Source organism: Meles meles, chromosome X, assembly GCF_922984935.1.
Source record: "Meles meles chromosome X, mMelMel3.1 paternal haplotype, whole genome shotgun sequence".
NCBI lineage: Eukaryota > Metazoa > Chordata > Mammalia > Carnivora > Mustelidae > Meles > Meles meles.
Window position 1 is genome coordinate 30759958 of NC_060087.1, and position 9277 is coordinate 30769234.

The following is a 9277-nucleotide window of genomic DNA, read 5'->3' on the forward strand; positions in this document are numbered from 1 at the left end:
CTAGGGAAATAGCAATGATACAGGCATTTATTCCTCAGCTTCAAGGAGGCATGCAAATACAAATGGTGCAAAACAAGAAGCTGATTATGCCTAGAAATTGGAATAAACATAAAAAAGAAAAGTCTGGAGATGCTAATAGTCATTAAGTTTATGAGCTGTGACTTTATTTACATGGAATATTCTCTATGGGCATGAATTTTTTTTAAAATTCTATTTGACTTTTCATTTATATATATATATATCAAACATCTCCCCCACAAAATTTATTATTTTCTTAAAAAAAAAACTAGAATGCTACACTGGGTGAAATGAATAATGGGGAAAACTGAAGAGAAATAGGACTGTCTGTGGAAGGGTGTGCCTAAGTTAAGCAAGGTATGACCAGAAGACGGACTTCTTGATTTGGGAGGCTTTTGTCTGCAGGAGTCCTTTTTTTTTTTTTTTTTTTTAAATAAAACACAGAACTGACACTTTTTAAAAGAGAGAAAGAAAAAGTGAACTTAGAACAAAAGGGAAGAAAAAAAGGAACCTAAAAAAATAAAATAGATGAAATAGAACAGGGAAAGGGAGTTCTCCAGAAATCATAACTAAGACTTAAATGATTTATACAAAACCTATTGTTTCATCAGTGTCTCCAAAAGATCCTAGCCTTGATTTCACTGTTTCCTGTTTAATCATTTGTTTCTCCTCTGATAATTGTCACCTAATTTTGTCTGTCCTCTGAGATAGAAAAGAAGAAGAATGCTCAGAAGAGCTTTGCTCTTGAGTGTCTTTCTCTAGTATTCAGCTTTGAACACAAACTATTTAGGCATTCCTTCATTCAACTTATTCATTAACTAACAATCATCTACAGGGAGAAATGATAACTTTTCCTTAGGGCCTGGGCATATACAAGCTCTGCTTTGAGAAAACTGACCCTGCTTAGTGCAGATTTGGATACCAGTTTTTTTACTGACCATAACACCTTCATAACTTCCCACCATCTTTTTCATGTGAAATTCTGTGACACTTAGTCTCCTTGTATTGTGCTTGATCAGAGGAAGTAGCTTTGTATCATTCCTGCTGAATTTTACCTTATTGTCATTGTTTCATTGTCTGAGCCTGTCAGTAGTCTTCAATCCTGACAGTTTAATCCAACAATGCTATATGCAAATTTTTATTTATTCTTAAAAGTCGTTGAAAAAATTTTCCACAGGCCAGACGACTGAAAACAAACAAACAAACAAACAAACAAACAAAAAACCTGAAAAAATTGGCACGTTATTGCATGGCTGATGGGCATACAAATTGATACTACTGCTTTCAAAAACTGTTTGGAAATACTTATTAACTTGAACTTGTGAATTCCCCCAAGAACCCATCAATTATATTCCAAATTATAAATACACAGCAGAAGTGTGTGTACAGCTTATTAAGGGATCTATACGAGAATAATCATACCATCAATATTTGTAGTAGTCCAAAGCAAGAGCAAACTATATGTCCAACCACAGTAGACTGGATAAATAAATTGTGGCATCTTCATATAATGGAATACTACAGAGCAGTGAGGTGGACAAACTACAGTTTACACACAACAATACAGATAAATCTCAAGGGCGTAATGTTGAACAAACTAAGACAGAAACAAAACAACTACTGCATGAGTCCATCTTCCCGGGTTCAGAAACCAGACTAAATAAAACTGTAATATATAAGGGTGAAATAGTTACATGGTCAAGCTATTTTTTTTTTTTTTTTGGAAAAGGAAACGAGATGACTCTCTAGAGTGGGGGAAATGGGGAGGACAGTGATGAGAGAAGCATGACAATTTCATTTTTTGGGTCTTGGTTATGGTTATATGGATGTTCACTCCATGATAAATTACTGAGCTCCACATATTAATTTGTACACTTTTGTGCATGTTTTATTTCACAATAAAGATTTAAAAACAAACAATATTAATTAAAACATCTCATATGGAAGCACCCCTACATGATTATCTTCTGGTTTATCTGAATTCCATTAACCTAAGCTGCCATTAAGCACCACACTTTTTTAAATGTTTGCTTTTATAGAGAACAAATCTTTCAAATGAACTACTTAAATTCTTATCTAATATTTTCACCATTATTATTTTGTGAATAAGTGACATAGTAGCCTGGGATTGCTATGCTGGAAACATATCTCAAAAGATGAATAGATAAGTCTCCTAAAATTAAAGACACTGAAAAATAATAACTAAGACATATGATAACTCTTCTTAAATCTCAGATATTTTAATCATAAATAAGAGCTAATTCTGAGGTGAAGTCTTTTAATCACTTACAAATAAGTAATAACCATATTTCATTAATCCTAAAACATATTTTATTGCACCTGTGAAATCAGAGTGTCTCTTGTAATCAAGTGCACCCTCAATCTTTGTCAGCTTAGGTCAAAGTTAAGGACTTCCAGAGAGAATTTTCATTTGCTTTTGCCAGCCGACTTCAGGCACAATCCATCTGAGACCATTTTAAATTAAATTCTCTGCTTGAGTTTTCTTGGACCATACTAAAAGTGTGAATTTAGACCTCAAACCTGCATGAGTACTGACTAGTCGTTCAAATTTGCCACCCAGTGTCGAGGTTGTAATTTTAAGTTTCCCTTGCTGGTCCTTTCTCTGTAGCCACTCTTTCGAGTTGCTTAGTTTTATACTGAAGCTATAGCCTTTGGTTAGACACAGTTTTAATCAGAGGACTCCTGTTAGACCATTCCTCCATACAATCTTGGTTTTTCCTTTCTTATTGGTACATAAGGTCTTACAACCAGTGATGTCTTAGATTGTACAAGATACAAGTCACAGGTAGAGATTTCCCAAAAGAGAACATTAAGCCTACAATTGGACAGGAAAACCCAGACTGACTCTTACATATATCATTTTGTTTAACCATGTATTAATTTTGGTCAAAATATTGCTATATACTCTATATTGTTAAAGTTTCAGGTTGTAATAAAATCAGTGGACTTACTTTGAGAACTGCAAGTATTCCATAATTTGAGGCAAAATTATTGTTTCTGTGTGCAATGCTTGTGTTGCGTCCTTGAATTAGAAGACCTGTGAAGTCTCAGATTATACATTTAGAAATGTCCCTTGATGTTGTACAACATTAGGACCATATTAAAGACACAATAAAACTTAGTGAATATTTAGAGGACTAAAAAACAAACATGCAGTTTGCAACAAAAAAAACTTCTGGAAATAGGGTCATCCATGTGTGTGGGCACCCAAATGCAAAGGAAAGGTCAACATCTGGGCACAGAAGCAAAAAGCACTTCTTGGTTCATCTTCGTTATGAAAATATTTTGGCCTTGACAGGATCAGATATTATGGAAGAGTGCTTAAGAGGATATTGGGAATCCTATCTACAATGCTTGCTCCAACAGATTCAATTCACAGCCTTAGCAGGTAATAAAAGAAGCCTCTGGACCATGTAAGGGATTGCCCAGGCATAGCTAGGTGTACTGAACATTTTATGTATTAATGCCAATCTCAAATAAATCACTTATCTGGTCTGCTGTGGGAGGGAAGGATATTTCTGTCAGTAAGTGAATGGAGGATTACTGACTTGCTGACCTTTCCTGACTGTGATAAAAGATGACTTCTTTCCTTTCAGCAATACTTTAAAAATGGAAATTGCTCTTTTAAATGTAGGATCTGAGAATGAAGGAGGGAGCCCACTATTATTCCATAAATAGATGGTGGCAGAGGGCACCCCTTGGGAAAGGGAGAAATTCTCATTAGGGCTATTTTTCTGAGAGTTGTCACTATGCATGTGTTTGCATTTAACGACTGGAGAAAGGAGGAAGCAATTCCTGACCTGATGTATTTTTAAGACTCTATTCTTATTCCTGAAGCATTTAAATATAGTGTGTAAAATACAGCACTCCTAAATGCCTTGTACTGTGATTGTTATGTGGATTCTTATGTCATTTTCCTGATGAAGGAGTCAGGATTGCAAAATTGTTTTGCCTCACATTATTAGATCCAAATAAGAATGGAAAATACCAAGGCATGTATTTTCCCTTGACCGAGGAAATGGGACAGTTGCTGGTATTTCAAAACACAAATGGCCTTTGCTGCACAGGCCAGGGAACAAAGACTGTGCTAAAGGATTGGACTTTTTGTTAGATGTGTTCAAGGATCTTTCGAAGGCCTGAGAAATGTAAATGAATGAGAAAAATGATGATGTAGAATATTTAGTGATATCAGATACTGAAACAACTAAAATGGGCCAGAGAAAGTCCCACCATATCCCTGAAGCCTTCTATCACTTAAGTCTTAAGGGGCCCTTTTCCCAATAGTACTAGTTGTCAGAACCACTCTTTGTCTCATGTTGTGTGTACATGTGGCTTCTCTGGACAATCTGAAGATACTGTTCACAGAATGAAGGGATCGTATATTATACCAGCAGTAGTGAATCCGTTGGTCTTAAGGGCACGAGGCCATCAGCTGTCATCCAGAGTCACAGAATAAATGTCCATCAAAGCTAAAATTCACATCAATCAATAGAACCTTATTTTGAAATTAAATAGAGAAAAAAACCCAATAAAACAAACAAACAAAAAAACCTCTCAAAGTGGATCACTTAGCCCCTGGATGAAAGCTGTGGAGATGACAGATAATTTGATTGCCTATAATACTTTGCACCAAGAACTAAAAATTTCATTCTATTATGTCATGTAAACCCCTAAATATTGTTGGTCTGATGTTCTTTCTTTTAACAATTCTCCTCTTGAAGTTGTTACTATCTGTATCATAGATTAAGTCTTTGACCTTGGGTTTAGTTGTCTGTGCTTGTATATAACTACTTTGTCATGTGTTGGAGCCACTATGTAGCCAAAGGATGATTTAAGAATAACTGTAACCATCAGGTTGACTTGCTTAAGGAGCCATGCAGATCAAATCTCCAGAGAAGTTGGATGAGTAGACTCTTTTACTATATGCTGTTACTGGGTTTGCTCCAAAATGCTTGATTCTACTTGGGCTTGATTCACCTGAGCCCAAAGCAGCAGTAAAGGTAATGGAAACTTTGGTTGATAATAGTGTGCATGTGAGGGGCGCCTGGGTGGCTCAGTTGGTTGAGTGTCTGCCTTCAGGTTAGGTCATGATCTCCAGGTCTTGGGATCAAGCCCCTCATTGGACTCTGCTCAGCAGGGAATTTGCTCTCCCTCTCTGTCTCCCTCTGCCCTTCCCCCCTGCTCATTCTCTCTCTCTCTCAAGTAGATAAATATTTTAAAAAATATATTGTGTGTATGAGATATTAGTCTCAAATCCCCAAAATAAGCCATAAATTCAAAGAAATAGGCAAAGTCAGCAAGACTGGCATTCTTGGAGAACACATGAGAATGGTGCTCTCTGGGGTTGTGCAGCACAACAACTCTTAGGGGCTAATATAGATTGCCAGTGCATTCTAGATATAAGATGGGGGAGAAATTACCGTAAGTGGCTTCCAAGATTCCAGGGCAGCTTTTCTGCCATCTGATAATTATTGATCTTTCCTCCTTAGCATATGACTTTGATCCTGGAAAATATATATACAGAGAAGGGGGAATTTACATTAAAATCTTTTCACTGAGTTATATTATACTGTGAATGAGGCATTGTAATGTGAATGAGACAAGTGGGAGTAAATTTTGACAGGGAAATGGAGTGTTGGGCACCCTGGGTTGAGATGGGAAATGTGCCAAGAAATCTTCCCAGTTCTCTTTTGGACATTTAGCACAACCTACATATTGAACCCTCTAATGATGGTGCTTTGTCTAACAGAAGTTCTATTGGTTCCAAACAAAACTGGTTTAATCAAAACAGGAAATTATTGCTCTGAAGTGTGTAAACCTGGCGATTCACAGACCTGTACCCCTGGGGATAAAAATACATTATATGTTTATAAAGAAAAAAAAAAAAGAAAGGATGAATACCCAACTTTTGTAGCAACATGGATGGGACTGGAAGTGATTACGCTGAGTGAAATAAGTCAAGCAGAGAGAGTCAAGTATCATATGGTTTCACTTATTTGTGGAGCATAACAAATGACATGGAGGACATTGGGAGATGGAGAGGAGAAGGAAGTTGAAGGAAATTGAAAGGGGAGGCGAACCATAAAAGACTATGGACTCTGAAAATCAACCTGAGGTTTTTGAAGGGGCTGGGGTGGGAGGTTGGGGGAACTAGGTGGTGGGTAATAGGGAGGGCACGTATTGCATGGAGCACTGGGTGTTATGCAAAAACAATGAATACTGAAAAAATAAATTAATTAATTAAATAAAAAATAATGAAAATAAATAAATACGCTGAAAAAATAAATTAATTAATTAAAAACAAAACAAAAAAAAAAAACCAGGAAATTATTGGAAGGACACGGGAGTATTTCATGGAACACAAGCAGCTTGACTTTACTAGGATCTGATACTCTTTCCCACTCTTTGGGTCTTACATGGTCCTTCTTGACTGCTTCTTTCGGAATATCTATTTCATTCCTTTATTCTCTGCAGTTTTTCTTTGCATCCCTGCACACATACCCCAAAACCCCATGGTTTATGCATTTTATTACTAGCTACATGCAGAGACCAATTCCAAATTAATGGGCAAGAGAAACAGAGGAGGCTAGCTTAAGGCAGGAACCATCTCTGCAGTAATTACCTCTGACCAGGGGTGCAGGATCATGTGGTGCAAATATGGCCGCCTGCCAAGTCCTCCACTGTTCTCAAAAAAATCATTATGGGTGGAGCACACACTCCAAAGCTAATCAGTTACACCAACCTGTCCGTTTTCTGCTTTCATACCTTCACAGTCTTATACCACGTAGTTATGACTAAATGGTAAGACTTGGAAGATCTAGCTGTTTGATCTCCTTTTCCTATAGATATTTTCCCCCAGTTGTTACTCTAACTGTAACTTTGTATTTCTATTAAGTTGTAAATCTAAAAATGTTCTAGTTCCAAAATAGATAATATGAAAACCATTCTAAGCATATAAATGCATGAAATTTTTACATATTTATACTAATAAAACAAAACCAGCCTTAGTTTAGGAAAATAGCATGTTACATGTGTTTTCCCTGTCCAAACAGCACAATAGCCAAAGAAACCTAATTGAAGCCAAACTGTGCTTTTGGTTTGAATGGCCATGAGAAGCCTTAGTGTTTGCTTCAACTTCTAGAACATTTCTAATTCAAAAATGTTATCCAATCATTGGCAGTAGGAGGTTGGATCCTGGTGTGTAGGATCATACTTGAACTTGCTAAAGCTCAAAGGCCTGGCCAAATTATGTACTAATGTTTATTGACTTTTGACACAGATAGGGAAAAAATTTTATACAGGCCTGAAGAAATGGGAGAAAGTAATTCAAAGTATTCCATGTCTTGAAAATTGGCTAGAAAGATGTTCTAAATATTGAGGCTTGCACAGAAATACCCTGAGAATAGACTTTTCCAAAATTCTGCTTCATTGAGGAGCATTTAAAAATATCAAGGTCTTCAGAAAATATAACTGAAAATTTTATATGAAACATTACACCTCCATAAGGATTTCTATATTGTGTCAAATTTATGCCAAATTTTTTCCAACAGTGAACAGCATTCAGAGGGTGGAGTTGAATGAGAAGCATAATTTTCATTATCGTAAGTGTTAAATGTTTTATTATTTAGGGAAGCAAAATTTTCCTCCTCAAATGTGTCTTTTGGCCTGTGGATTACTTTAGGCTGGTTGTTTTTAAGAAACAGACAACTCAAGGAGTTTTTCTTTTTTGCTTCTTCCATAACTGCTTGAAAGGATTTAGACAGAGACAGAGGATCTGCTCCCAGAGAGAGCTATCACCACAGATAACTATAATATAATATGAACTAGGTGCGATAGACAGGGAGGAACCTAGCTAGTCTTGTTTGAGCCAAGTCCTCTATCGTCCTATTGTTTCTGGAAGGCTCAGCAAATATTGTTTACCAAACATTGACTTTTTCATCTTCCTATGAATTGCCTTTCTTCCCTTTGCAGCCCCAGACCCCTTCCCGCTTCTTAGCTCAAATGCCTGACTGCCTGTGGGCCTCATAATCTTATAGAGTCCCCGTATGTACATAATTAAATTTCATTTTCTCCTGTTTAGCTGTCTCATATCAATTTAATTCTTAAGACCAGCCAAAAAAAACCTTGAATGGTAGAGGAAAAATTTTCCTTTCCAATGATTACAATTTCTCATTTTGCTTCTTTCGGACACATCACTATACAAATAAGTAATGTGATCATAATAGCCAGATAATGTTTAAGAAGAATCACCTAAATGTTAGAAATTGGAAAACTGTTCTTGGAAAACTCTTGATGAGTTGCTACATTCCCACTGAACAGTGATATGGCCACAAAAGTCTCCAAAAACACTTTGATAGAGAAGCTTGTGTGTGGGAAAGGTTCTCAACCATGAGAGCATTATGTCTTTTCAGTTAATACATGGTGTCAATGAGTTAGCACAAGGTATCTGCTAACACAAGTATCTCCTCCGTTTATCCCTTAACAATGTAATCGCTCATTCATAGTGAGCTCAAGTCTGTTCAGACTTAAAACAATTTCTTTAAACTCTTCTTGTGAACCGTGTTTTTATTTAAAAATAGGCTGTTTGTTTCTTATTTTACCTTTATAATGAGAAATTCAAAGCTGTCAAGGGGCAGTCTTCAGTACCACCATCCCATATATGTAATATATAATTATCTACTATATATGATTAGTATATATGGCTATTAGTATATATATATAAATATATATATATGTTTAGATATTATTTTCTTCATTAATTCTGGTCACATGCAGAAATTGAAGTATTCAAGGTTTTTGCTGGTTTGATGACATGATTTTCCAGCACTTGTTCCAAGTTTCCTTTATAATCATTATTCCTATGAAGTCATTAAACTTGGAAATAATTGCTTGCCAAAACTGAGTTTCTCTGGTGAACCATTCAACACAGCTTTAGTTTTATAAAGAACACCATTCTTTGTGTGCTGTTAATCTTGGCTTCGAAACACCACATATTATTCTTCCCTCTTGAACAGTTCAGCTCCTGTTCTCTTAGTTATACTTTGGAACTATTAGACTTACTGCTGGAATATAAATGTGTGAGTCACCCAGCTGGTGACTCTTCGAAAACAGATTTTCCAGTTATAGATATATGGACTCTCTGCTCATAGCAACATGTAGTTGTTAAAAAAATCTGAGGACTTCCCAAACAGTCTGAAGACCTGTCTCATATAAGAAAAACTGTTGGCATTTTATTAGA